Source organism: Scleropages formosus, chromosome 2 (assembly GCF_900964775.1).
Source record: "Scleropages formosus chromosome 2, fSclFor1.1, whole genome shotgun sequence".
Lineage (NCBI taxonomy): Eukaryota > Metazoa > Chordata > Actinopteri > Osteoglossiformes > Osteoglossidae > Scleropages > Scleropages formosus.
In genome coordinates, this window is record NC_041807.1 from 5,355,201 (window position 1) to 5,381,792 (window position 26,592).

General features: G+C 43.4%; 1 protein-coding gene across 2 annotated transcripts in view; it reads right to left on the reverse strand.

Moving 5' to 3' along the window:
* The window catches only part of plekha6 (pleckstrin homology domain containing, family A member 6), a 95,350-nt gene that overhangs the window by 57,340 nt on the left and 11,418 nt on the right, over positions 1-26,592 (reverse strand). The gene's annotated exons all lie outside the window — the stretch shown is intronic.

Here is a 26,592-nt window from a genome sequence, read left to right on the forward strand (position 1 = left end):
TCATCAGGAACTCCTGCGACAGGATGACCTGCAGGGTGGTGCATGGTTAGCAGCTCACTAGCGCTTTCCAGGTGTGAACAGGAGTTAGACAAGGATGTCTCCTGTCACCATTTTTGTTCCTGCTTGTGATTGATTGGGTGATGAAGACTTCCACAACTGAGAAGCGACTTGGGATCCAATGGACACCTTGGGAACAGTTGGATGACTTGGATTTTGCAGATGACCTGGCCCTTCTCTCACATACCCACCAACAAATACAGGAGAAGATCAGCACTGTGGCAGAGAACTCAGCACGAGTAGGCCTCATCATCCACAGAGGGAAAAGCAAGATACTGAGGGTCAATGCAGGCATGGACTCTCCAATCATACTTGACGGTGAAGCGTTAGGAGAGGTGGACAGCTTCTCCTACCCAGGCAGCATAATCGACAAGCAGGGTGGGACAGACGTCGACGTCAGAGTCAGAATAGGCAAGGCAAGGGCAGCTTTCCTGCAACTGAAGAACGTGTGGGGGTACAGAGTTCTGACAGTTAAGATCAAGACCCGAATTTTCAACTCCAACGTAAAGTCAGTCCTACTTTACGGAGCAGAGACCTGGAGGACCACCGTCACCACCACAAAAAAGATACAGACATTCATCAACAACTGTTTGCGACAGATTCTCAGGATCCACTGGCCCGTGATCATCAGCAACCAAGAGCTATGGCAGAGATCAGGAGAACAACCAGTAGAAGATGATATCCTGCAAAGACGCTGGCGATGGATCGGCCATACTCTGCAAAAGCCAGCTTCAAACACTACAAGAAGAGCCCTTACATGGAACCCCCAAGGCAACAGGAAGCAAGGCCGGCAAAAAAACAAATGGCGACGCCACCTGGATGCAGAAACGAAGAGGATGGGCCACACCTGGGGAAAACTGGAAAAACTGGCCCAGGACAGAGATGCCTGGAGAGCCCTTGTTGACAGCCTATGCCCCAAGAGGGGTAGTAGGCATTAGTAGTAGTAGTAGTAGTAGTAGAGGGTTAAGGAATTAATTTCATATCTCTGAGATCTTTATTAAGTGACCAAATATCACATCATATTTGAAAGATGACTGATCAACCAGCGGGGGGCATGGTGGCGCAGTGGGTTGGACCGGGTCCTGCTTTCTGGTGGGTCCAGGGTTCGAGTCCCGCTTGGGGTGCCTTGTGATGGACTGAAGTCCCGTCCTGGGTGTGTTCCCTCCCCTTCCAGCCTTATGCCCTGAGTTGTCAGGTTAGGCTTTGGTTCCCTGTGGCCCCGTATGGGACGAGCGGTTCAGAAAATGCGTGTGTGTGTGTGTGTGTGATCAACCAGCCAGGTGACACCTTTGGTTTCCTGGTCATGTGACGAACAGGCCAATTTGGATACAACCATGGTGGTGGCCTGTCAGAGATTACGTGCACTCAGGATTCTCAAACGTACAGAATAATATTAGGTATCCAAAATCTTGGTCTGCATATATCTACTGTATATTTATTGTAAAAATGTAATATTCCACTCCTATATTATCATGATTAAAGTCACTTCACTCATAACTGTCAAAAGCAACAAAAATTTACATAATATTCAGGAATTTATTGCTGGGTTTCGCATCAGGGTATACCTATAAATATGGCCAACTCCGGTCTTCATCTATGATGAATAATAAGGTCATAGCATCAGAACCAAAAGGTACACATCGCAGGTCTAAATGAACACTGGAATTCATAATGCTCTGTTTTAACAAATAAAATAAGACTAATATGTAAGTAAATATGTACAAAGGTAATGCATTTTCGTGGGGGTGCGGTGGTGCAGTGGGTTGGACCGCAGTCCTGCTCTCCGGTGGGTCTAGGGTTTGAGTCCCACTTGGGGTGCCTTGCGACGGACTGGCGTCCCGTCCTGAGTGTGTCCCCTCCCCCTCCGGCCTTACGCCCTGTGTTACCGGGTTGGCTCTGGTTCCCTGCAACCCTGTATGGGTCAAGCGGTTCTGAAAATGTGTGTGTGTGTGTGTGTGTGTGTGTGTGTGTGTGTGTGTGTGTGTATAATGTATTTTCCTTGAGCTTTTCAACACCTATGAGGCTTAGAACTATAAGAAACTATGACTAGCACTGAACAGCTTTTTCTTAATAATCCAGTTTTATGCTACAAATATGGCAATTGGAAAAAAAATATGAACATTTAGGAATGATTTTAATTGTAATATTTATGCCTTTAATTTTTTCCTATGGCAATACAGACTATTGGAATGATCTCATATTGTAAATTGCAGTGAAGCTGAATTACAAACGCTATAGACAGAATATCCTTATCATCCAGTTTCCCTCAATATCATCAAGCTACTTTCTTTTCTATACATCCAGTTCCAACCATGCAAGATTTCTTCAGATTTATTAAGAAACTGATACAATATATACTTGCTATTGCTACAATGGCCCTCTGCATAAATTATGATATTTTTAATAAATAAATTTAACATTAGATGTGAAACATCTTACATTGATTTATTTCTCAAATTCAAAACAACTTATAGCAATTACTAAATAGCATTTAGCTGACATCTTTGTCTAAGCCATTGCTAGATACACTACAACAAATTTCTTGCATTCACCTATCTATAAAGTAGATGTATAATAGAATGCATATTATAGGCAATTTACAGTCACCAGCTTACGTGAAACACACGTCTTTGGAAACTTGAACAGCTGAAGGAAATCCACACAAATAAATGTAGGCTACAGTAATTTGAACCTTGAAAGTTTCCAATGCTGCTCTAGACCTACTCCTACCCATTATATTTAAATAACAGGCAACAGGCATACATTTGAAGCTATAAATCCAACAGAGCACCATGCTGGAAGGTCTTACACAGGTCATGACAGAAGTAAGATGCTTATCTAAAGAGCAATTATATTTATTATGGATATTTATCAGAAAACACTGTTGATTTCTGAGGAAGAAATACAGTATAATGTAAATATTCTATTAGTTTCACTGTGAGCATTCCACACATTTTTGTGTGCATGGGGTTAATAAGGTTAGCATTGTGACTGTTCCCCTGTTTGCTGCCTCCAGTGCGGAAGTTCACAGTGGGAACACGTACCAGCTGGAAAGGGAACATACAGTACATCTACAGACCAAAAGTCTCCATCGGTCAGGGATTTCATAATGATTCCCATTTCTCAGGAGGAGGAGACAGGCTGCCAAATTATAACTTTGAGAGACATCATGGAAGGGGAACACGAATGTGTCCATAGATGATAAAACATAAAAAGAGCTTGAAGGAGGAGTTGTAATAATACCAGGCCACACAAACAATTCGGCACCATGCAGGATCCAGTTGCCATCACATACTTATCCTCAAACAACTATAAACAGTAATGAGCACTCCGGTGTTTCCAAACATTACCTCAGCTGCTCAGGTGTCCTGGTCATTCATGCAGGTGCTACAGGCTCTTCTAAAAACTGCCCTGGTGTTGATCACTCAGGTATGCAAACAATCAAGTTGACAGAAAATTATAGTAGGACACTGTACCAGCTAAGCTAACATTTTGTCTGGCTAAGGTGTGCTGGTAACAAATCTTCATTCATATACTGTAGAGAACGGGTCTTCTAGTATTCACCACAATGATTTTTTTTTCCCCGTTTTACCTTTTTATTTGTATTTTACACTATTTGTGTATTCTCCAAAAAAGGCCAGGTACTGCTCCAGTCCTTGGTCAGAACTTTATTACAAGTGAACTGAACTCAAAGCAGAGGAATTCCAAATGCAGGCGGATACCAGACACCTCTCAGTACGCCAAGAATAAGTCAGGACTAAGGAGACTGTTTCACTTTGACTGTTTACTCCCACTCACCAAGCCTGAGGAAATGGAACTTACCACCTCAGCTCAGCCCTCCCTACAGTTGCCTTCAATGGGATTAAGTGGAAAGAGGGGCAAAAGCCTCATCCACCACTGAAGGAGAAGGCTAAAATGAGTGTCCCTTCAACACACAGGCACTGTGTGTTTATACTGACAGTGATGTGGAGAGAATGGCTGCACTCTCAACGTTCTCACAGGGAACAGAGGACAGGGAAAAAACTGGTATCACAGCACGCTGGCCAGGACACACAAGGAGCAATGAGACACAAAGCCAGAGCAAACAGAAAAGGCTACAATAGTCAGCTTAGACGGAGTCTGCCTCACAGCTGCAAGGTAAACGATTACAAAACAGACAGAAAAAAATACTGTGAACTTTACACCTCGCTCATTACAAACAGGTTATGGGACAGTAAATGTGTCCCCTCCCTTTTAGACACACACACCTCCCACTGTCACAGGTCCATAGTCCATCAGCTCTACTTTCCTGTATAAAATGGCTGAATACCTGCTAGGATCTTCACCAAAACCCCTGGAACACCACCCTCCTTCTCTCTTCTTGTGTTTTGGCATTGTCATTGCATCGGCAGTCCACAACAGGGCCCACGGAGGCTGTATATTCAGAGACTGTCTGCTTCATCTCTCCTTTGCAATGCTACAGGAACCTCCAGCTTGCCCTGCACTGGAAGTCCCCCTTTGCACGCCTTCTTGTTTACACATAACTCGCAAGGCTGCACAGAAAGCTGGGTACATGCACTTACCTCCAAGCTCCCTCCTTCACAGAGAGGTTCCTCTCCCACTGGTTCTGCTCACTTGAATGGGAGCTGCTTTATTAGCATGACTGAAACACACTCGTGCTGTCTTTCTTTCCTTCACTGTGTCTCTCTCTCTCTCACACACTCACTCACTCACTCACTCCCCGTTTCCCTCTCTCATCGGATCCTTCTGAATCCCATCCAGGGTCTAGGGCCAGTATGAAAGGAATTTAAAAAACAGAAACAATCGCCTTTTCCCTGCAATTCCTTTTTTTCTTGTACAGCAGTTGAACTTGCGCACATATGGATCGCATTCTCCGAACATCCCCCTCCCACTCATTGCCCTTGTAGCAGCTGTATCTGAGCAACTTTCTGTATCCAAGGCTCAGCCCTATGTGCCCCAACTTTCCTGTTGCCCCCCCCCCAACTAATCTTTAACTACTACTGCAGGGGGCACACTTACTCCCCTGCCCCCTAGGCCTGCGCTAGGGGCAAATGGGTGCAGCCAGTATTGGATTACCCTTTGAACTCTTGTACCTGTCCTACTGACCACCCTACAGAGCTACCATCCTTAAGTGGTTACAGAACATGTTTTTCACATCTTTTCAGTTCAATTCTTAGTTATTCATATTCTTTTTCCGCTTTCCATCTCAGTGATTTTAGATGTTTTTTCAAGAAAGAAACTATAAACTTACAGCTGTAGAGACAAGCCAGAAGTTTTCTTATCAGCATTACTATGACTGACAGAAACACACCCAGCCTTGCATTATCCACAAAGGCATAAAACAAAGTGAAGGCAGGCCTAGAAACAGCATGAAGACTACAAGGGTGTGACTACAACTGAAGGAAATGAATCCCAGATAATCTTCAATCAACTATCAACTTCTAAAGATAGTGCCTTATAAGATGCACAGAACAATAAAACTGAAAAGGCCATGATGAGCAAGAATATCAACTAAACACAGATGGAAATTACAAATATTTAAAAGTATTAAGCAAGATATTGTACTTACCCTGAATTGCTATATAAATGGATAAGTAACCATAAGCCACCAATGCATCGGTGTTCTGTACAACAATAGTGAACACCTAACAATGTCAGTTCCCTTGGATGCCAGCTGAACAAGGTGAACAAACTCTGCCCATGTTGCTTCCAGGCTTGTATAATAATCAGCTTTACAGACACACACATGTAATTAAACTAAAAGAAGGGGAGACAGTAACTGACAAAGCCACCCATTCAACGTCACAATGTCTCACAACTACTGAAGGATATTACAATTACCCCTTCTGAGAACATGACTGCCTTCAGTTCCACATCATGGAAAATTGCCTTTAAACTCCTTCCACTACTATTTAATTTTTTATTCACAGAGCCATCTCTAGTGAAGTGAATGGTGGTGACGATTCTTGGGGTCCCACCTGAAGAGGACCCACAAATATTTCAGCAGTAGTAAATTTATTTCATTTCAATGGGAAGGGGGCCAGAATTCATAGCTATGCCCCTGCACACAGAGTTCTGTCACACCACATTTTCTCTTTGTAAATAGCAAGCAAAAAAAGAAAATAGGTGAAAATGTAACAGCTAACCCTTAAAATTCTTTCATTTGCTACTGCACATAAAAAACACTCTTTTTTAATTTTTTAATAAGATGAAATATTCACTTTATGTGGACTTGTGTTCTGTCCTCAAAAAAGGAAAAGTCCATCAACTAACATGCAGCTTTCCAAGGTAATAGAAAATGATAGTCTACAGAATCCATTACAGCAACATACACTGTTTTGGGGTACAATGGCCTGGCACAGTATAATCACTTGTTACCTTATAAGGTTGATAGTAAGGACTAATCCATCCATATATAAATTCTTCCATGCCACAGTAATCTCCTTCCATCTAGGCAGTCTCAACACTCCTTATAAAACATAGGTGACTATGTGGTCCACACATTGGACAAACAGACCTGTTATCCACACAGTAAAGGCTGATGTTTGCCAAAAGTCTGCTTACTGTCAAGTTAACAAGTAACAGACAACCAAAATTTTTCACCTCTTTGGCTCTATCCGTTTGCTTCTCATTGTACTATTATAATACATTGTAGCTCTAATAGTGAAACGTTCCTTTAAATTTAGAAATGTAAGATACACTCATGGTCTTCTCCGTCCAGCTTTTGGAAGGGCCAAGTGGAGTGCTGTCCATATAAATCTCTGAAACATCTTAGCACGGTTAAGGCCCGAATTGTGCGGTCATTTGTTTTCCCTGTCACACAATGGTTCTCCTGTCTTTATTGTGAGCTTCCTTGCTTGTTGCACATACATTCCCTTTTGGCCCACTTTGTCATCAGCATGAGGCAAGCTGAAGTCCTCCTTAGTTATTGCATTTACAGGCTCCTCTATTACTGAGAGCTTCTAGAATGGCCTTCAACAATACTCGGTTCAGCAAGGAGATGCTTCTCTGCTACTCTGTGAAAATTAAAAAATTCCATGAAAATGCCAGGCAGCTTTACAAGGCAAACAGAGGTCCCAGTGTAAATGTTTCACATTATCTGCTTTCTTCAACACACAAAAGCTGCCAGCAGAATGATGACTGAGGGAACAGGTTTTTGATTTTCTTCCTTACTGTTCTTTGAATTGAACCCAGCCAGGTGTTCTTAAGTGGAAGAAAAAAGTACGGAAGCTGGAGGAACACCTATGGACTGCAGTCTGAAATATGAATAAGAATCTGAAAAATAATAACAGTAGCAGAAGTAATAAGAAGAAGAAGAATACCATGAAAAACAATAGTATACGCACAAATTCTTTCAGTTTCAAAGGAATTCTGACAATCTGAAAAAAAAATGCTTCAGTATCTGAAAAACCATTGTCACCTTGCCATGAAAATATTTTACCTTGGCATACCTGCTGTATTTGTGATTGTCAAGGTAAACTATACCACTTTGCAAATTGTTCCCTGGTTACCACCAGAGATGCAAGAAGATTTATCCTGGCAGGGTACTGAAACCTCATGGTTACTCAGTTCAAGTTATTTTATTTACATTTTTGAAGGGTGGTAGAGCGCTGGAGTTCAAAAGTCTGATTTATGGCCCAAACCATAGGAATCAAACTGTAAAGGTCTTACGGTCAAGAATCTTTCCAGCTCCAGACACTAACCACACACATTTAGAGTAAACAGGGCTTTCTTCTCACACAGGTGGTCTGTTTATATACCTAATGCCCCTATCCCACACCAGGTCCTAGCAGCCTGTGTGGTAAGATTTGGTGGGATAATGCAAGAGAAGGGCACACAGGGATGTAAAATGTTCTCAAAATGGAAGTTAATGAACACACATACATTATTATACAATGGTGGTGATCTAAATGGGAACAGAGCAGATGACCATTTATGTCTGGTTTTAGAAGTATTCTGTCCTATCTTCTCGTTGAGCACTACCTCGCTACATAAGACCTGAGGAGGCCGGCCAGTGATGACAGACAAATCCCATGCTGACAGAGGATGATGTCCATCTGCCATGGCGATCGAGACATTCCATGCCGAGCTGGGGATCCAAGGTGCCATTTACCAACATTATAATTATTACTTGTTACACACTGGCTTACAAATTGTTACTTTCTAGAATGCCAAGGAGGGGTGGGCAACCACTGGCCCGTGGACCCCCAGAGGTTTTTTCTCCCTCAACCTTCAGTTGGGAGTTTTTGTTCTTTTCCCCCGGTGGCTAGTAGGTATACTTATAGCTCTATAATAAGTTTTTCGTTATGGTAGCCATTAGTTAACTGTCTTGTTTGTATCAATTTTTCTTGCTGTATGCCTGTGTTAAAGCTCTCTGTGTCACTGCCTGCTATACAAATAAAAATAAAAAAATAAAAAATAAGTACTTTCTAAGATCATGGAACACTGAAAGCCACAGAAGGAATTCACTGTTCACTGTTACCCTGGTGTAAGGAGAACCCACCACCCAGACACAGACCTGTCCTGCCCACAGTGAAGAATTTAGTCTGGAAAAAAGAGCCAGCATCTGGCAAAAAGCAGCACTGCTGGCTCTCTTCATGGCCATGCACCAGCAAAACAAGAGAGAAGGAGACGATAGCTTGCAGGTTAGGTCCTGCTATTGCAAAACAACTAGTTATAAATCATGTCCTATCCCAGAAACACTTCAAATATTCCAAAGTACAATTGGTTTCATATTTATTGCTTAATCTATAAATTCTAAAATTGTAAACATGGCTTTATATTTTGTATTTGGAAGTGATGGTTAAATAAAAGTCTGAGCTATGCGTATGTAAGTTATGTAAAACATATACATATTTTCTTATGTTAATTTGAGTCCATAAATATAGCAAATGTCTAAAATGAATGTAAAGTCTTCTCTTCTTCTTCTTCTTCATATATTTAAATACTTTTGTGTAAAAACATAAGCCTCTTACAATGAGTTAGTCAGAGAATAAGCCAGTAGAAGCTGATCAATCATTGACCTACGGCAAAATTCACACTGCCACCAGAGCTTCTATTTTCTATGCAAATAAAGGATTCTTGAAAGTCAGAGAATGTTGTGTAGATGCTGAGGTTAATATGTGGCAATGCTATAAATTCAGGTATGGCAACAACTGATACCACTCAGAAACTGATATTACCTGTGTAGGTACTAAACCTATGTGGTCGCCCATCTGAGCATGACTTAGCTCCAGGCATGCCAGGAACCTTAGGAATTTGACTCTGGAACCCCTTTATCTTCTCAGCTTCTCAGCTGTCTTTATAATTAATAATCTGAATTCTTGCTCAAAACCTGTAGAAGCAGATTCATTGCAAGCCCAAAGATGTAGACAGTGGAAATCAAAACAACAGAGACAAAAACAAAAATACTGCAGTTTGCAGTTTTTTTCCAATTAATATGCATCCGTTCTTCCTGGATCAGGGCCTTGGCATGGCGGAAGGGCTTGCGTGATCTCGGAATCTCCAGAGCTATGTTGTCGGGAGCATTATGCTCCTGGTAGGGTCTCCCAAGGAGAACAGGTCTGGAGTGAAGATCCAGACTAATACGATCCAAAAACCTCCATGAAAAATGGAAACAGAAAAATGTTTACCCTGCCCGGAATAGGGTCACCAGGACCTACTCCTGGAGCCGGGCCTTGGGGTAGTGTTCCTAGGCGAGTGCCTGCTGGCCGGGCAGCCCACGTAGCCCAGCCGGGCTCATCCCGAAAAGGCATCGTCGGGGGGCAATGTGGGCCCACCACCTGCAAGGTCCAGCATGGGGGTCCGGTGCTATGTATACCTGGCGGCGGGAGGGGGTGGGGTGGAGCATGGCATCACGGCCCCTCGCGACAAAAGCTGGCTCTTGGTACGTGGAATGTCACCTCACCTGGGGAGAAGGAGCCGGAACTGGTGCGGGAGGTTGAGAAATACCAACTAGATATAGTTGGGCTCACCTCCACTCACAGTTTTGGCTCTGGAACCAAACTCCTTGATAAGGGGTGGTCTTATTACTCAGGAGTTATATGAGGTGAGAGGCGCCAGCTGGGTGTGGGAATACTCACAAGTCCCCAGCTGGCTGCCATACAGTTGGAGTTTGCCCCGGTGGACGAGATGGTCGCCTCAATGAGACTTAGAGTTGCAGAGAGGAAAACTTTGACTGTTGTGTGTGCTTATGCACCAAACAGCAGTTTGGGGTATTCGGCCTTCTTGGAGAAGGTGGGAGGGGTTCTGGACAGGGCCCTATCTACAGACTCCATAGTCCTGCTGGGGGACTTCAAAGCTCAAGTTGGCAATGACTGGGAAATCTGGCGGGGGGTGATTGGGAAGAACTGCCTGCCCAATCTGAACCCGAATGGTGAAATGTTATTGGACTTCTGTGCTAGTCATGGTTTGTCCATAACAAACACCATGTTTGAACACAAGGATGCTCATAAGTGTACTTGGTACCAGAGCTCCTTAGGCCATAGGTCAATGATCGACTTTGTAGTCATTTCTTCTGACTTGAGGTCACATGTTTTAGACACTCGGGTGAAGAGAGGTGCTGAGCTGTCAACTGATCACCATCTGGTGGTGAGTTGGATCAGATGGCGGGGAAAACTGATGGACAGACCCGGTAGGCCCAGACTTTTAATGAGGGTGTGCTGGGAACGACTGTCAGAGGACCTTGTCCAGAATGATTTTAACTCACACCTCCGGGAGAGCTTCTCCCGTGTCCCAGAGGAGGTGGGGGACATGGAGTCTGAATGGACCCTGTTCAAAACCTCCTTTGTGGAAGCAGCCAGGCACAGCTGTGGCCAAAAGCTTGTTGGTGCCAGCCAGGGCGGCAACTCAAGAACCCACTGGTGGACACCGGTGGTGAGGGAAGCCGTCAAGCTGCAGAAGTAGGCCTTTAGGGCCTGGTTGGCTCTGGGGACTCCTGACTCGGCAGACGGGTACCGGCTGGCGAAAAAGGCAGCAGCGGCTGCAGTTGCAGATGCAAAATCTCGGGCATAGGAGGAGTTTGGAGAGGTCATGGAAAACGACTATCGGTCGGCTTCAAAGAGGCTCTGGAGAACCATCCGGCAGCTCAAAAGGGGTCGGAGGAGTTTCGCTCAGGCTGTGTTTGGCAGGAGTGGAGAAACTCTGACTTCTGATGAGGACATTGACGAGAGGTGGAAGGAGCACTTTGAAGAACTCTTAAAACCGAGTGATCTGCCTCCCTTACAGGAGTCAGGGCCAGAGGCTTTCGGGCTGTCAGAGTCCATTTCCCTGGTGGAAGTCACTGAGGTAGTTGGTAAGCTCCACAGTGGCAAAGCACCGGGGGTGGATGAGATCCGCCCGGAAATGCTTAAGGCCCTGGATGTTGCACGGCTGTCATGGTTGACACGCCTCTGCAATGTTGCACGGACCTCGGGGACAGTGCCCTTGGATTGGCAAACTGGGGTGGTGGTCCCTATCTTTAAGAAAGGGGACTGGAAAGTGTGTGCTAACTATCGGGGCATCACACTTCTCAGGCTCCCTGGGAAAGTCTATGCCGGGGTGCTGGAGAGGAGGTTCTGGCCAGAAGTTGAACCTCAGATTGAAGAGGAACAATGCAGATTCCTCCCTGGCCGTGGAACAGTGGACCAGTTTTTTACCCTCTCACAGATCATTGAAGGGGTATGGGAATTTGCTAATCCAGTCTACATGTGTTTTGTGGACTTGGAGAAGGCCTATGACCGTGTTCCCGGGGAAATTCTGTGGGAGGTGCTTCGGGAGTATGGGGTACCGGGGCCACTACTGCGGGCCATTCGGTCCTTGTACATACGGAGCGAAAGCTGTGTCCGCATATTCGGCATTAAGTCAGTCCTGTTCAGTGTGGGTGTTGGATTCCGCCAAGGTTGTGCCTTGTCTCCACTCCTGTTTGTGGTTTTCATGGACAGGATATCAAGGCGCAGTTGAGGTCAGGAGGGCATTCTGTGTGCGAGTCGGAAGGTGACATCTCTGCTTTTTGCAGATGATGTTGTTCTTCTGGCACCGTCACATGGCTGCCTCCGGCACACACTGGAACGGTTTGCAGCCAAGTGTGAAGCGGTGGGAATGAGGATCAGCACCTCAAAGTCTGAGTCCATGGTTCTCTCACGGAAAAGGATGGTATGCCCCCTCCAGGTAAGGGGAGAGTTTTGCCCCAGGTGGAGGAGTTTAAGTATCTTGGGGTCTTGTTCATGAGTGAGGGAAGAAGGGAGCGTGAGATTGGCCACAGACTGGGAGCAGCGGCAGCAGTAATGCGGTCGCTGTACCGGTCTGTAGTGCTAAAGGGGGAGCTGAGCCATAAGGCGAAGTTTTCCGTTTACTGGTCAATCTACGTCCCTACCCTCACCGATGGTCATCAACTCTGGGTGATGACCGAAAGAATAAGATCGCGAATACAAGCGGCCGAAATGAGTTTTCTCCGCAGGGTGCTGGGACTCACTCTCCATGACAGGGTAAGGAGTTCGGACATCCGGGAGGAGCTCAGAGCAGAGCCGCTACTCCTTCACATTGAGAGGAGCCAGTTGAGGTGGTTCGAGCATCTGATAAGGATGCCCCCGGACGCATCCCTTTGGAGGTATACCAGGCACGGCCAACTGGGGCGAGGCCCCGAGGTCGGCCCAGGACCCGCTGGAGGGATTACATCTCACAGTTGGCCTGGGAACGGATGGGGATCCCCCAGGTTGAGCTGGAGGAAGTTGCAGGGGACAGGGGCGGCTGGGCCTCTCTGCTCTCCCTGCTGCCACCGCGACCCTTTTAGGACAAGTGGGACAGAAGATGGATGGATATGCATTCGATATTCCCCGTTATGCTGTCCTGCAATAATTGTATGTTACCTGATGCTGCTGACATGCTAAGCTGTCCAAGCTGTGTGGCACAACAGCAAGCTCACCACAACCACCAAGGTCTCAGTATATATAGCATGCATGCTGAGCACCCTCCTTTATGGCAGCGAGAGTTGAACCACCTCTGCACATGAAGAGCACTGCCTCAACACCTTAACCTCCACTGTCTGCCCCTGATCCTAGGCATCTCCTGGAAGGACTATGTGCCAAACAAAGATGTCCTGGAGACAGCCACTATGCCAAACATGTCTGCCGTCCTCATACAGCAATGGTTACGTTGGCTTGGCCACGTTCATTGTACGCAAGATGGCCGAATCCCCAAAGACCTGCTGTACGGAGAGCTTGCCCAGCTGGTGCTGCGCTACAAGGATGTCTGCAAATGCAACTTGAAGTCTATTGGTATCATCGAGAATACCTCGGAAGAAACAGCGGACAATCGAGGTGTCTTGCAATTTGCAGTATGGACAGGCATTGCCAATGTAGAGGAGAAAAGAACCCGACAGTGGCAGGGAGGAGAGAGCAGAGGAAAATAGGAGTAGCTGCCACCCAGCCACAGCCATCAGCCTACATGTGCAGTACCTGTAGCAAGGATTGCCTTTGTTCAGCCATCGTCAATGCTGCTCCAAACCTAACTGAGACCCCAGCACGATGCATGCATTGTCCACCTGCACAAAAGGAGTCAAAAGAAAAAAGGTCCATGCCTCAAATATCCACTTTCTGTTTTTTTGCCTGGGAAAGTTTGCTTTCAAGCAGGTGCACTCAAACTTTTGTTATCTTGGGACCCCTGTGCTGACAGCCATTCAACAGTAGATAGAGTGCCATAGCTGCATAATATGGAAGCACTCTTGGTAAAACATAGCATTCCTGAGCAGGATAATATCACCAGCTCATTGCATAAATGGAAAAAGTGAATGTCAGTCTCAGTCAAAAAAAAAAAAAAAATATATATATATAAATATATATATATTTTTTTTTTTTTAAAAAAAAGAAATTTTTCAGTCAACTTTATTTGATGACCACTCCCTGCATGTTGACTTTATAATTCCTCAAGGACTGTAGCAGCACAAGGCAGCAGGACATTTATCCTTCTGCATCACTAAACTGGATAAGGATTTTACCGAAATAAATAAAACAGGATGCTTATAAACATACCCAATGTATAAATTAGAGCAACCAAAACACTGAGCATGCAGCAGCAATAACGTTTAGTCAGCCGCCTCCTAAAGTGTTTACAATTAGGCAGTTATGAGAACCAGCTGACTGAAATGTAGCCCCTCAGTAAAATATATGTAGCCCTTCACATTGCAGTGGAGATAAGTGTGAAATGAGACCTTGTGTTATGATGCATCCAAGGCTTTCACTGCAGAAATACAACCTGTGAAATGCATAGTTTAAAATAAAGCTTAGCAAGCAGTCACTGTTTAAAAATGGGAATTAAAAATGGTAATTTCTGTTATCTAAAGTAATTTATATGACTTCAAACACAATTTTACTTCAGTTTTTATAACTTTCTTGGGACCCTGTGAGTTTTTACTGTGAACAACAAAAAAAGAGAGTCATTTATTAATTTAGCAGATGCTTTTCTCCAAAGACACGTACATCTCATAGAAAAAACAATGTGTACATTACATTAGCAGAAAGAGAGACATAGTTGCAGACGTGTGATTCAAATACAGCTTGTTTGTTTCTTTCCACTATATGAACCAATGTTCATCAGACGAGTAGTTGCATAAAACTTTAACAGAATATTCACAATTCCTGATCACCTTCCTAGTATATATATATATATATATATATATGTATATACACACACACACACACTTTCTGAACTGCTTGTCCTATACGGGGTCGCGGGGAACTGGAGCCTACCCGGCAACACAGGGCATAAGGCCAGAGAGGGAGGGGACACACCCAGGACGGGACGCCAATCCATCACAAGGCACCCCAAGCAGGACTTGAACCCCAGACCCACCAGAGAGCAGGACTGTAGGCCAACCCACTGCACCACCCTATATACACACACACACACACACACACACACACACACACACACACACACACACACACACACACACACACACAGAATATATACAGTATATATATATATATGTATATAAACATGGGGGGTGCGGTGGCGCAGTGGGTTGGACCGCAGTCCTGCTCTTCAGTGGGTCTGGGGTTCGAGTCCCGCTTGGGGTGCCTTGCGACGGACCGGCGTCCCGTCCTGGGTGTGTCCCCTCCCCCTCCGGCCTTACGCCCTGTGTTACCGGGTTGGCTCCGGTTCCCCGTGACCCCATATGGGACAAGCGGTTCTGAAAATGTGTGTGTGTGTGTGTGTATATAAACATTGTATATACATATTTTTTTTAAGATACCTACAAACATTTCCGTTTCCCACTGTGTGGCAGGTCTGGGGTTCGAGACCTGTTTGGGGTGCCTTGCAACAGGCTGGGTGTGTCCCCTCCCCTTTCGGCCTTGGGCCCTGTGAGGTAGGCTCCGGCTTGGGACAAGTGGTTGTTGACTTTGGTTGGTTGATTGGTTTTATAAACATTTCCGTTACACTACAGAAGTAGCTGCGTAAAGGTTTATCCGGGAAGGATTTTAAAGTTATAGTGCATGAACACTTACACCTTACATGAACTTAAGGGTGAAGTGAGTCTGGAAGAGGTGAGTTTTAAAACCCTTTTAAATGTGGACAGAGTTTCAGCGGTTCTGAGTGAGAGGGGGAGGTCATTTCACCGCAATGGAGCCAGAACCAAGAACCTTTGTGCTTGATCTTTCGTGCGCAGGACCACCAAGTGGGCAGATGTGGAAGAGCATAGCGGTCTGGTTGGGGTGTAGCGATCCATCAAGTCTGGTAGATGTCTGAGAGCAGTTTTATTGATGCATTTGTAGGCAAGGTCTCAAATTTGATCCCCGCAGCTATTGGAAGCCAATTCAGAGAAACGAGTAAAGGAGATACGTGGGAATGCTTTGGCAGGTCAAACACAACTCGGACAGCAGCGTTCTGTATGAGCTAAAGAGGTTTGATGGCAGTAGCAGGAAGGCCAGACAGGAGAGAGTTGCAGTACTTCAGACAGGTTGTCACCATGGCCTAGACATGGACTGGACTTTCATTTATTATGAAAACACTGGACTGAATGAGCCTTGTGATCAGTGAATTATGAACTGTAAAAAGGTAGAACGACCCTCTCTGCGAGCTGCCAGACCTCCCAGCAGCAGGACTATGACTAGGACTAGTCATTCCAACCACTCCCTGGGCAGGAGAGAAGACTCCAGTCATGCATAGCAATAACTGACTAACTGATTGAGGACTGCTTCTCCTTCTCATTAAACCTAATTGCCAACAGACCATCTGGGGGGTTGGGGGAGTGAGGAAGAAAAGTGATGTAGTCTGGACCATAAGAAAGGGCTGCACAGAGTCTTAGAACAGACCGCAAGAAGCTACTGTAAACAATCTGCTTACATACTAACCAACCTCACTGTGTTCTAAGCAAAGAAGTGTTGAGATTATGTGACCGTCTATCCAAGGTGACTGCAAGCTTGCTCATGTATTGCTTTTCATTTTATTTTTTAAATTAAGTCTAATTCAGTGGGAAGGGGGTGCAGTGGCGCAGTGGGTTGGACCGGGTCCTGCTCTCTGGTGGGTCTGGGGTTCAAGTCCTGCTTGGGGTGCCTTGCGACGGACTGGCATCCCGTCCTGAATGTGTCCCCTCCCTCTCCGGCCTTACACCCTCTGTTGCTGGGTTAGGCTCCAGTTCCCCGCGACCCTGTATGGGACAAGCGGTTCAGAAAGTGTGTGTGTGTGTGTAATTCAGCGGTGGCGCAATGGGTTGGACCGGGTCCGGCTCTCCAGTGGGTCTGGGATTCGAGTCCCACTTGGGGTGCCTTGCAACAGACTGGCGTCCCGTCCTGGGTGTGTCCCCTCCTGAGTTGCCGGGTTAGGCTCCGGTTCCCTGCGACCCCGTATGGGACAAGTGGTTCAGAAAGTGTGTGTGTGTGTGTGTAAATCTAATTCATTTATTTTTCAGTAATGCAATAAATAGTACCAGTGCCAACGGGAAAATCAGCAACACCAGGCAACATCTTAGGGACATTAGTTGACCGTCTTCTTTGTTTGTATCTGTTTTTCTTGCCTTATGTCTGTGTTAAAGCACTCTGTGTCACTGCGTGAGAAGAGCGCTATATAAAAAATAAAATAATAATAATTTACATGTATTCATTTAGCAGATGCTTTTCTCCAAAGTGACTTCCAATGAACTCTACGTAATGTTATCAGCCCACACACCTTATTTATCAAGGTAACTTACACTGCTAGATACATTACTTACAATGGGTCACTCATCCGTACATTAGTGTAACACACTATCTCTGCCACTGAGAAACTATGGGTGAACCTGAACAGTATGTCTTTGGACTGTGGGAGGAAACCAGAGCACCTGGAGGAAACCCAAGATCTTTTCCATTAATTATGCTGGGACATAAGACACAAGATTTTGGGGAAATTTGAAAAAAAAAAAATTTCACTCTAATGAAGTTTTTTTTCGTATAATTCTCAGAGCTTTAAGTTGTGACTACTGAATGCAAAAAAAAAAAAACATAAAGCATTAAAACAGTAAAGTCCCGTTTATTGCCAAATTCAAATCCTAGAGTTCAAAACATTGTTTTTTCAAAATGTACTTCAGACATGCCTATTCATCGCTCCGTGGCCTGTTCTTAAATCACTGGCAGTTGCATAGTTACATTCCACCCCAGGGAAGAAGTGAAGGAAACTACGTAAGTTGTGTTCATGCACATACACGTTTGAACTCTCCAAGGGCTGTTTCTTCAAAGCATTTCAGGTTATTGTTTTTTACAGAGCACAGTCAGAATTCGTGTTCTAATCCATGGCATCTCGATGGAAAAGAGCACCCTTTGTCCACTTTGTTAGCAACACTAAATGTCTGTCACAGCTTAGGAGAAAAACAACAATAACTGCAATGTTAAGTCTTTTATTCAAGCAAGACTGTAAACTTTTCTTCTTCCAAAGATGTGCGGAATGTCCTTAAAACCAGCATGCTTCCTGTGACAGGAATGAGATAAAGTGAAGAACAGTCTTTAGGAGAAAGAATAATAATTATTAGAGTTTTCTCTGGAGCCAACATTGGGCAGCAGTGGTCTAAGGCCTGCATGCACTCGCCCAGGCAAGCCCTAAAAGCTCTCATTCATCTGGGACAAGCAGGGTATTCTTCCTGCCCGGCCGTCCATCGTCGCTGGGGTTTTGTTCACCTCTCTCAACCTGAGGGGCAGTGCCAGCACTGGCTCTTCTGCTGTCCAAGTAACTTTTCACCCAGCGCCAGAGCTCAGCCAGGCCTCCAGTGCACACAGAAGGGGATTCATCCTTTGGGGAGACAGGGAGATGGCACCCCTCACACCCTCACGTACAGTCCCCCCCGACAGCTGTTAGTGGGTGGCTCTGTGTCTGCATGTCCTCTGTACCCCCCATGGCACAAAAAAATGGCTCTGGTGATGAATTCGATAAAGCTCTGCTGTGGCAAAGGTGTTGTTCAGACAGAGCTGGGCAGCAGATAGGATCAAATAGGTACCTGGTACTACTGATATGGTAAGGAAACCAGAGAAAAAATCAAGGAAACAACATGGAGCTGAGAAAAGTTAAAAAAGTCATTTCAATCTCCCCCCAAAATCCCCATTTGAACAGATCCAGGATATTTAGTTTTTTCAATACACCAGTTGTCCTTTCCCTCCACATACAATATGTGCCTTTGGGTTAGTTAGTGGCAATCAGATTCAAGGTTATACAGATGATCCTTGAACAACATGAGCTTGAACTGCATGGGTCCACTTATACACAGATTTTTTTCAATAAATATATTGGAAATTTTTTTTGGAGACAATTTGAAAAAAACTTGCAGACGAACCACATAGGATAGAAATATCGAAAAAATTAAGAAAAACTTAAGTATGTCATGAATGCATAAAATATATGTAGATACTAGTCTATTTTATCATTTACTACCATAAAATATACACGTAAAACGTATAACATCTACAGTGTTTTCTAACATATAAGACAATATTGATGTAGGTACTGACAGACAGATGATTCATCTTGTAAACAGACAATGTAAACTTACGGTACTGATAAATACAGTACAGTCCTGTAAATGTATTTTCTCTTCCTTACGATTTTATTTACATTTTCTTTTCTCTAGCTTATTTTATTCTAACAATACAGTATACAATACATATACAAAATATGTGTTAATTGACTGTTTATGTTATTGGTAAGGCTTCTGGTCAACAGTAGGTAATTAGTAGGTAAGTTTTTGGGGAGTCAAAAGTTATACCTGGATTTTCAACTGCGCGGGGAGGTCAGCGCCCCTAATCCCTGCTTTGTTGAAGGGTCAACTCTAATTTTTACACCTTCTTCTGCCTTTACTGGTTTGTTTTAACCAATCTGTTGCCCACAGGGCTCTGCCTATTTCACATAAACATATAACCATTTGTTTCAGACATAAATATACTGACATAATCAGCTTTTCTAAACTGAGCAATAAGTCTTTCAAGGCTTTTTAATTAAGCATTATTACTAAAAGTAATGCTCAGTGATGACAGGAAAATATAGATTCTGCTCTTAGTGAATTCAGCACACTGTATAACTCTGTCTGAGCACTATCAATACAACATACTGTATCAGGATAGTTTTGAACAGACTAAACTTGACTCAGATCATTGTACCTGATGAATTTGTGTATAGGCACTGGACATAGAAGGTCCAGTCAAGCTCCTCATTAAATCCCTTACAATAGTTCAAGTCTATCATTACATCTCTTCCGGAATGTCTGAAATCACACCAGTCTGACACTCATACACTACAGTATGCTACAAATACGTCTCTCACATCCAACCTTCTACTTATTGCTTCCATTCAGTACACACCGTGCAACTCTGAACTCCATAAGGAAGTTGAGCCTACTGAGCTACTTAAAGCACAGGCAAGTTGATCAAACAGATCACAAAGGGAATCAGATGACCTCTTGTTCCTTTCTTATGTACACATCTATGATTATGTCATACGGACAATCTTACCTTTCTTGTGCTGTTCCTTTCTTCTTCTCTGTCTCCCTCCTTCTTCTATGCCATAAATATCCCCATTTGTATTGTCTAAGAATGAAGTGTGTGGCTTGAGTGTAAATGCAAGTGGGAGCGGGGGGAGAGGGGGAGCGCAAAGGAGAGAGAGAGAGAAAGAGAGAGAAAGAGACAAAAGACAGGGAAGGTGGAGGCTGAAGAAACTTGACACTTCCAGTGGTCCTCATACAATTTTTACCTTTTCTTTGCTTTCTGCTTTCTCTGAGGGACTATCTCTCTGTTCATGCAAGGATGGAAAATAATGGATTGAATATCATTTTGGGAGGGTTTAAAGTGCAAATTTAAGGTAGTGCATACTTACAAAAGTTATTATCTACAAATCTGAGAATGCATTATGACAGTATTAATTCATTGGGTCTGAAAGAACTATTTTAAATCACTTCATGTTTGTCACTTGCTGGTATCAGGAAAACCTCTAGAATTACGCATGCACATTTGCATGTAAAGAGGTTCGGTTGGAAATTACCTCCAGTCTTCATTTGAAGGACATTGCCCTTCTCATGAAGATGGGGCTGATGTCTCATTGCAGTTCAAGGACTTATTCTCATTACAATTTACGCTTATTCTCTCTCAATATGGATCAAAGCACATAACATGCTTGATATAAACCATACAGGAGTAAGATCTTCTTGAAGGCTGTCATACTAATAACCAAAATCCTACAACACTTAACAAGAGTTAAAATAAAATTTAAAAACAGTATCAATACACTCAGTTGAAAACACTAACAGCAGTCATTTCTTTCTTAAGTAGATACCAAAAACCTCTGAAGCCAAGCACTCCAGTTACACAACATGCAACCAGTCAACTCTACACTATACACTGCAAAACACTGTCTTCAGAGTCACTCTGGAATGCAGATCAGAAATGTGACCAGCTGTCCAAAGTCAGTGGAGGATGCTGAAACCATTTGCTTTGAGATCAGTGTAGAACAAAATGACACGCTTTGTGTTCGCATTGGGAGGTATGTCCCTGTTACAAACACATACCCTACAAGCTGATGAAATGTATTCTTCACCGAAGAATAGTTCACCGAAAGGTTAACCGTCTCCTATTTTGTGTTAGTAAATAACTGCTACTGCATCATGTAAGAGCTTAAGAGCTAAAAAGTTGTCTCTGTTTACGAAGAAAAACACATGAAACACTCAGTGCTATTATACAGTGGCATAACAGAAATTTAAAAAGTACCGAAGAATGTAAAATAATGTAAATCATAGAAATGGCCAGTGCTCTGAATTTTGTCATCCAGCAGATGCTGAAGGATGTGTACAGCAAAGGGGTGCACAGTGTGCCAGGAGCACACATAACGCAGTTAGCCAGAGAATCTGCAAGATAATGCTTGAGTAATCACCTTCCAAACAATGTGCGTTAGTTTCATACTGTAGTGGAATTTCTGACAGTTGAACTAAATAAATAGTTTTTCAATATTTTTTTTATAGTTTTGAAAAAACAATATGGAGCACTTAATGTAACAGATTTATAATGTAACACGTTTATAATGTAACAAGTAAGACATTCCGCATTTCATATTATTCTCAAGAGACTCGTGTTTGCATAATTGGTGAATGGTTGCATTTATTTGCAAAGGAACTTTTACAGTAGATAGTTTTTGTCTGTCTTAGTGCAGCAGTTGGACCCGCTATTGCCGGGGTTTGATGTCACAGGTCGAACCCCATCTCCTGCAGTAGTATCCATAAGCAAAGAATCTACTGTAAACTGCTCCAGTACAATTTACTCAGTTGTGTAAAAAGGGTACTAAATCATTCTAAACAGCTTAATGTTGGAAGGTGTTAAGGAGAAAAGCATAAGTTAAATATAAATTTTTCTGTAGCAGCATTCTGAAGAATGATCCAGGAATATTATTGTCAGTTGCATACCACAATATGGGATAAGAAAATCTGCTAAATAAATTACAAAAGGAAGTTGAAAAATATTTCTTTCACAGTTTTTTGCCCTAATAAAGAACAAAATAGAATATTTACGTAATGATTTGCATTCAGTTAACTACATAGCTACTGAATTAAATATCTATTTATATGAAGCACTGAAAAAGAGCATTGACCTATAATTAGACACTGTGCATTATGTGTCAGTATGTATACCTACTGACAAACTCTGAGGTACATTTTTTAGCTCTAAATTTGAGATTTGTCATACCCCTTGTTCCACTGATGATGGATACTGTTGTCGTAACAAAAAAAATTTAATGCAGATTTCATTATCCCTCCACAGCCAAAGAGCTGACACAGCCAATATGAAAATCTTACCACACAGCAAGGATCACCTCTACTGTTTTTACTCATTTATAGAGCTATATGTTACTGAAGGAATTAAGTTCCTAAGGGATTGAGTACCATGCTCATTCATGTAAATGCATTCCCCTCTCTGCTGAGGCACTGGATAATCCTTCAAACATTAAACCTGCTACTGTCCATGTTGTTGTGATGGACCAGGAATCTGAAAGAAAGTGTATAATGCATGATTTGCAAAGCACATGGATTTTCGTAGTCTGTTTCAGTTTACTAAGGGTTGAGTAGTGTCTATTGTTCATGGCCGGTATTATACACACATTTTTTATTTATATCTGGGAATTGTGATGCAAAAAAACATATGTGAGGTTTGTAACAAATAATACAGAACAATAATAATAACATAACAATAGTCTTGAACACTCGCAACAAGTACAACAGCCACTGAAACAGAAGACATTTGTATTAAAAATGTAAAAAAATGTGTACATGTGAATACTTTTTATTATGTGCTCGACTTTTTCAGTGCATTGTTTGTGTTTCAAATATTTCTTCATGACTTCGCAACAGAATTAGTGTTAAATATTGATGCTGTGGTTCAAGCAACTACATGTCTCCAGCCCTGAGCAGGCACCAGCTGCTCATTCCTTATACAGTGCACATCTGCAGTGTCAATATGTTCCCGCGGGGAGAATAGAATGGCCTAATAAAAAAGCTTGATAGTTTCCTGAGCCAAAAGAGAACTGTCTAGCTTCCCACTCCCCCATCTAGGTGTGGCATAGTCATTTCACCACTAGCATCACCCCGCAGAGAGACACATTTCCTGACTTAGTGGGTTGTTCATTTTGCTCATAGAAATATACTACAAGCATGTCACGGGCATATGTCTTCTAAGAGAATACCACTGTTATGCAAGTGGTCTCTGCAAAGGAATATTAAAGAAATTAAAAAAAAAAGAGTGGTACTGCATTTACATTTAGCAGACACTTTTCTCCAAAGCAACTTATAACATTAAGGTATTTAGAATTACTAACCCAGCTGAATAAGGAAGTAACTTTATCAGAGCACAAACTCTAGGGTAAGTATCTGACTCAAGGGTAGTACAGCTGGAGGTGGGAACTAAATCTGGGACTTTTGGCTCCAAAGGCAGCAGCTCTAAACACTCAGCTACCAGCTGTTGAATTCAAGTACCTTTTCAGGCTTGTGTGAATTTTCTTAGTCTGAGTTCAGTGTTCCAGCACTGAGCATTTCTGACAACAATTTAGTGTACTGTATAGAACGCACTCATTAAGCAATTTATGATATTCAGCTTGGCAGAACTGAAAGCAGTTTGCTACAATAAAATCAGATTGGGATCCAAGAAATGTTGGCTCTGCACAATGTGGTCTATGATAAACATAATAGATCACACCTCAGAGAGCAGCTTATTCTTTTATCATATCAAAGCAGCTTTTGGGGGGGTTCACAGTTATCCTAGTTTCCATTTACCCCATTGCAATCCATAAATCAAGGAGATCTAAGAGGGTTTTCCCCTTGCTGGGTGTGGACGGGTGCAATGTAATTCAAACTTTCTGTTTCAGGAATAACAGAGCATTTTGGAAATAAAGTAGAGGTCACAAAAAACGCCCAGCACATCATATGAGGACTGGGTGTACTTGCATTGTGATTTTAAAAGAAAGATTTAATTTAGCTCTTTGCTCACAGAGAACCAATAAGGAATCAACAGGTTGGCAGAACTTATTGGATTACGCCTCATCTGTAGCTGGCAAGTTCTAACAGAGTCAGTATCACAGAGCACACATATACCAGTGAAGGCAAAGCCTTGGTGTGCACAACCAATTAGAGTCATGTTGTCATTTATTTGTTCCTGCTGTTTTTAATAACAAGCCAACTTAAGAGGAGCCCATTAGCTGGCAGATACACAGACAAAGGAGTGCTCTTCATTCTTCCCTACATCCACCACTCCTCTTCCTCCCTCCACTGCAGTCCCAAGTATAAACACGTTATGCAACTACTTCAGCCCATATATAGTGAAAAACGAGCAAGGATGAATATGGTGGCCCCAAGTTAACTGTGCCCTAAGCCACAGACAAAAGGAAATACTTCAGGATATGAAAAAAGGGAGATCGATTAGGTTATTTTCTAAACAAAGTAATAAGTACTGGGGCAAAGGAGGAAACACAGTCCTAACTGACTGCATTATGCAACAGTCTCCCCTTCCATACCTCACTTGTCTTTCCTTAGTCTTGTGTGAAAGTTTAATTCTGCCAGGACCACAGCTCAGTGGTGGCCACAATAAACCAAGAGGTGCACTGAGATAGCAGCCTGAATCTCTCTCCAGCGATTAAAGGATTGTGCACACACCCAAAGGGAGTATTACACAGGAAAATCCTGCACCATTTCCTACCACATTTCAGTTTGCTCACTGTAAGAGGCCAAGAAATGCAAAAGCCTTCTGTATCCTGGGAGGGACTTGCAACCTTGAAGTTCATCTTAAAATTCAGGCTTAGGCCACCATGTGACTGGGAGTATTAGGGTTGGGGGTATGGGCATAAAGAGGAGAGATTAAAACGTCAGCGCTTGAAGACTGACGACTCTGTCCTCTGCCACCTGGCACTGCTAATCGAGCAACACTAAAATTCCATATCATGGCACCCTCGCTGGTCTCAGCGTGTGAAAAGGGTGGAATTCCCTCCAGAGAAGCAGCCATGTCGATGAGACAGAGTCTCTCACCCAGAGAAACTGAGGCTAACATTATTGCACAGCACCCTGCAGACCTCTGGGCCACCTATACTGCATGGCTGCCTCAAGTGAAGTGCCAAGTACCACTAGTAGACCATGGCATATTTTAATAAACCTTGAAGAAATGCAATTTATTGTTTCCATGGGGGGGTGCGGTGGCGCAGTGGGTTGGACCGCAGTCCTGCTCTCCGGTGGGTCTGGGGTTCGAGTCCCGCTTGGAGTGCCTTGCGGCGGACTGGCGTCCCGTCCTGGGTGTGTCCCCTCCCCTTCTGGCCTTACGCCCTGTGTTACCGGGTAGGCTCCGGTTCCCCGTGACCCCGTCTGGGACAAGCGGTTCTGAAAATGTGTGTGTGTGTGTGTTTCCATGGGGTGGATGGAGCCCCACACAGCCTCTGCAAATAATGAGTGGGGTTGCTGTGGGAAGGAGGTATGATGAAGCGAGCATAAACAAAGAAAGTATTAAACAAAGAAAGTACTGTGTTACCACCCACGGAAGATAAGATCATCCCTGAAAAAGATGACAGAGGGCTAAAAATCAGGTTTTCAGAAGTAGTACAGTGGTATGCAAAAGCACCAAGATAAGCACATAAGAGCATTTGTGTTGATAATGGCTGTTTTTCCAAGTTTCTCCAGGTTTCCTCGGAAATCAGAACACTGGGTCTTCATGTCATGTCTGATAAACATACACAGAAGTTCATTGTGCTGACATCATCATTATCATCATGATGCTACATATGATTTTTAAAAAACACATCTACTGAAACTGGATAGTCATTTCACCATGTTGAAGCACTTTGTGCTTTTTTTGCCTTTCTATTCAAAGCTCTGGTGCAAACAAATGCCTCAGATAAAACAACTTCTACAGCGGTGGCTTTCACAATTAATGCTCTTGATTCTGCAAAGGGAGATTGTGAAATAACAAAACACTTTTCTAACAAGACTCTCTAACCTTAATGTCGCTGCAGTATCTTGAAAGTCAAACAGTAACTAATGAAACCACTTCTTTGAATCTCACCATACCAGTGACCTTGGCATGAATAAAGACCACTAATGGGAGGGCAAATCTGATATTTATCAGTTCAAACATGATTAAACAAATATTCTAAGACTTTGCTATTTGGTGTGAATCAATAAATATCTTTAATTTCAATAAGAAAAGCCAGTGTCATTCATTGTAAGAAGGCTGCATGTTTTCAAGGATATTTTGCCTAACATTCACATTTATTCCTTTAATTGACACTCTTCTCTAAAGCGGAGGGTGTGGTGGTGCAGTGGGTTTGACCAGGTCCTGCTCTCTGGTGGGTTTGCAGTTTGAGTCCCACTTGGGGTGCCTTGTGATGGACTGGCATCCTGTCCTGGGTGTGTCCCCTCCCCCTCCAGCCTTGCGCCCTGTGTTGCCAGGTTAGCCTCCGGTTCACCACGACCCTGCTTAGGACAAGCAGTTTCACACAATGTGTGTGTGTCTTCTGTTAATCTACTTGTACTTATTTACCCAGCAGGATCATTTTTAGTGGAGCAAGTTAAGGTATTTTGCTCAACAG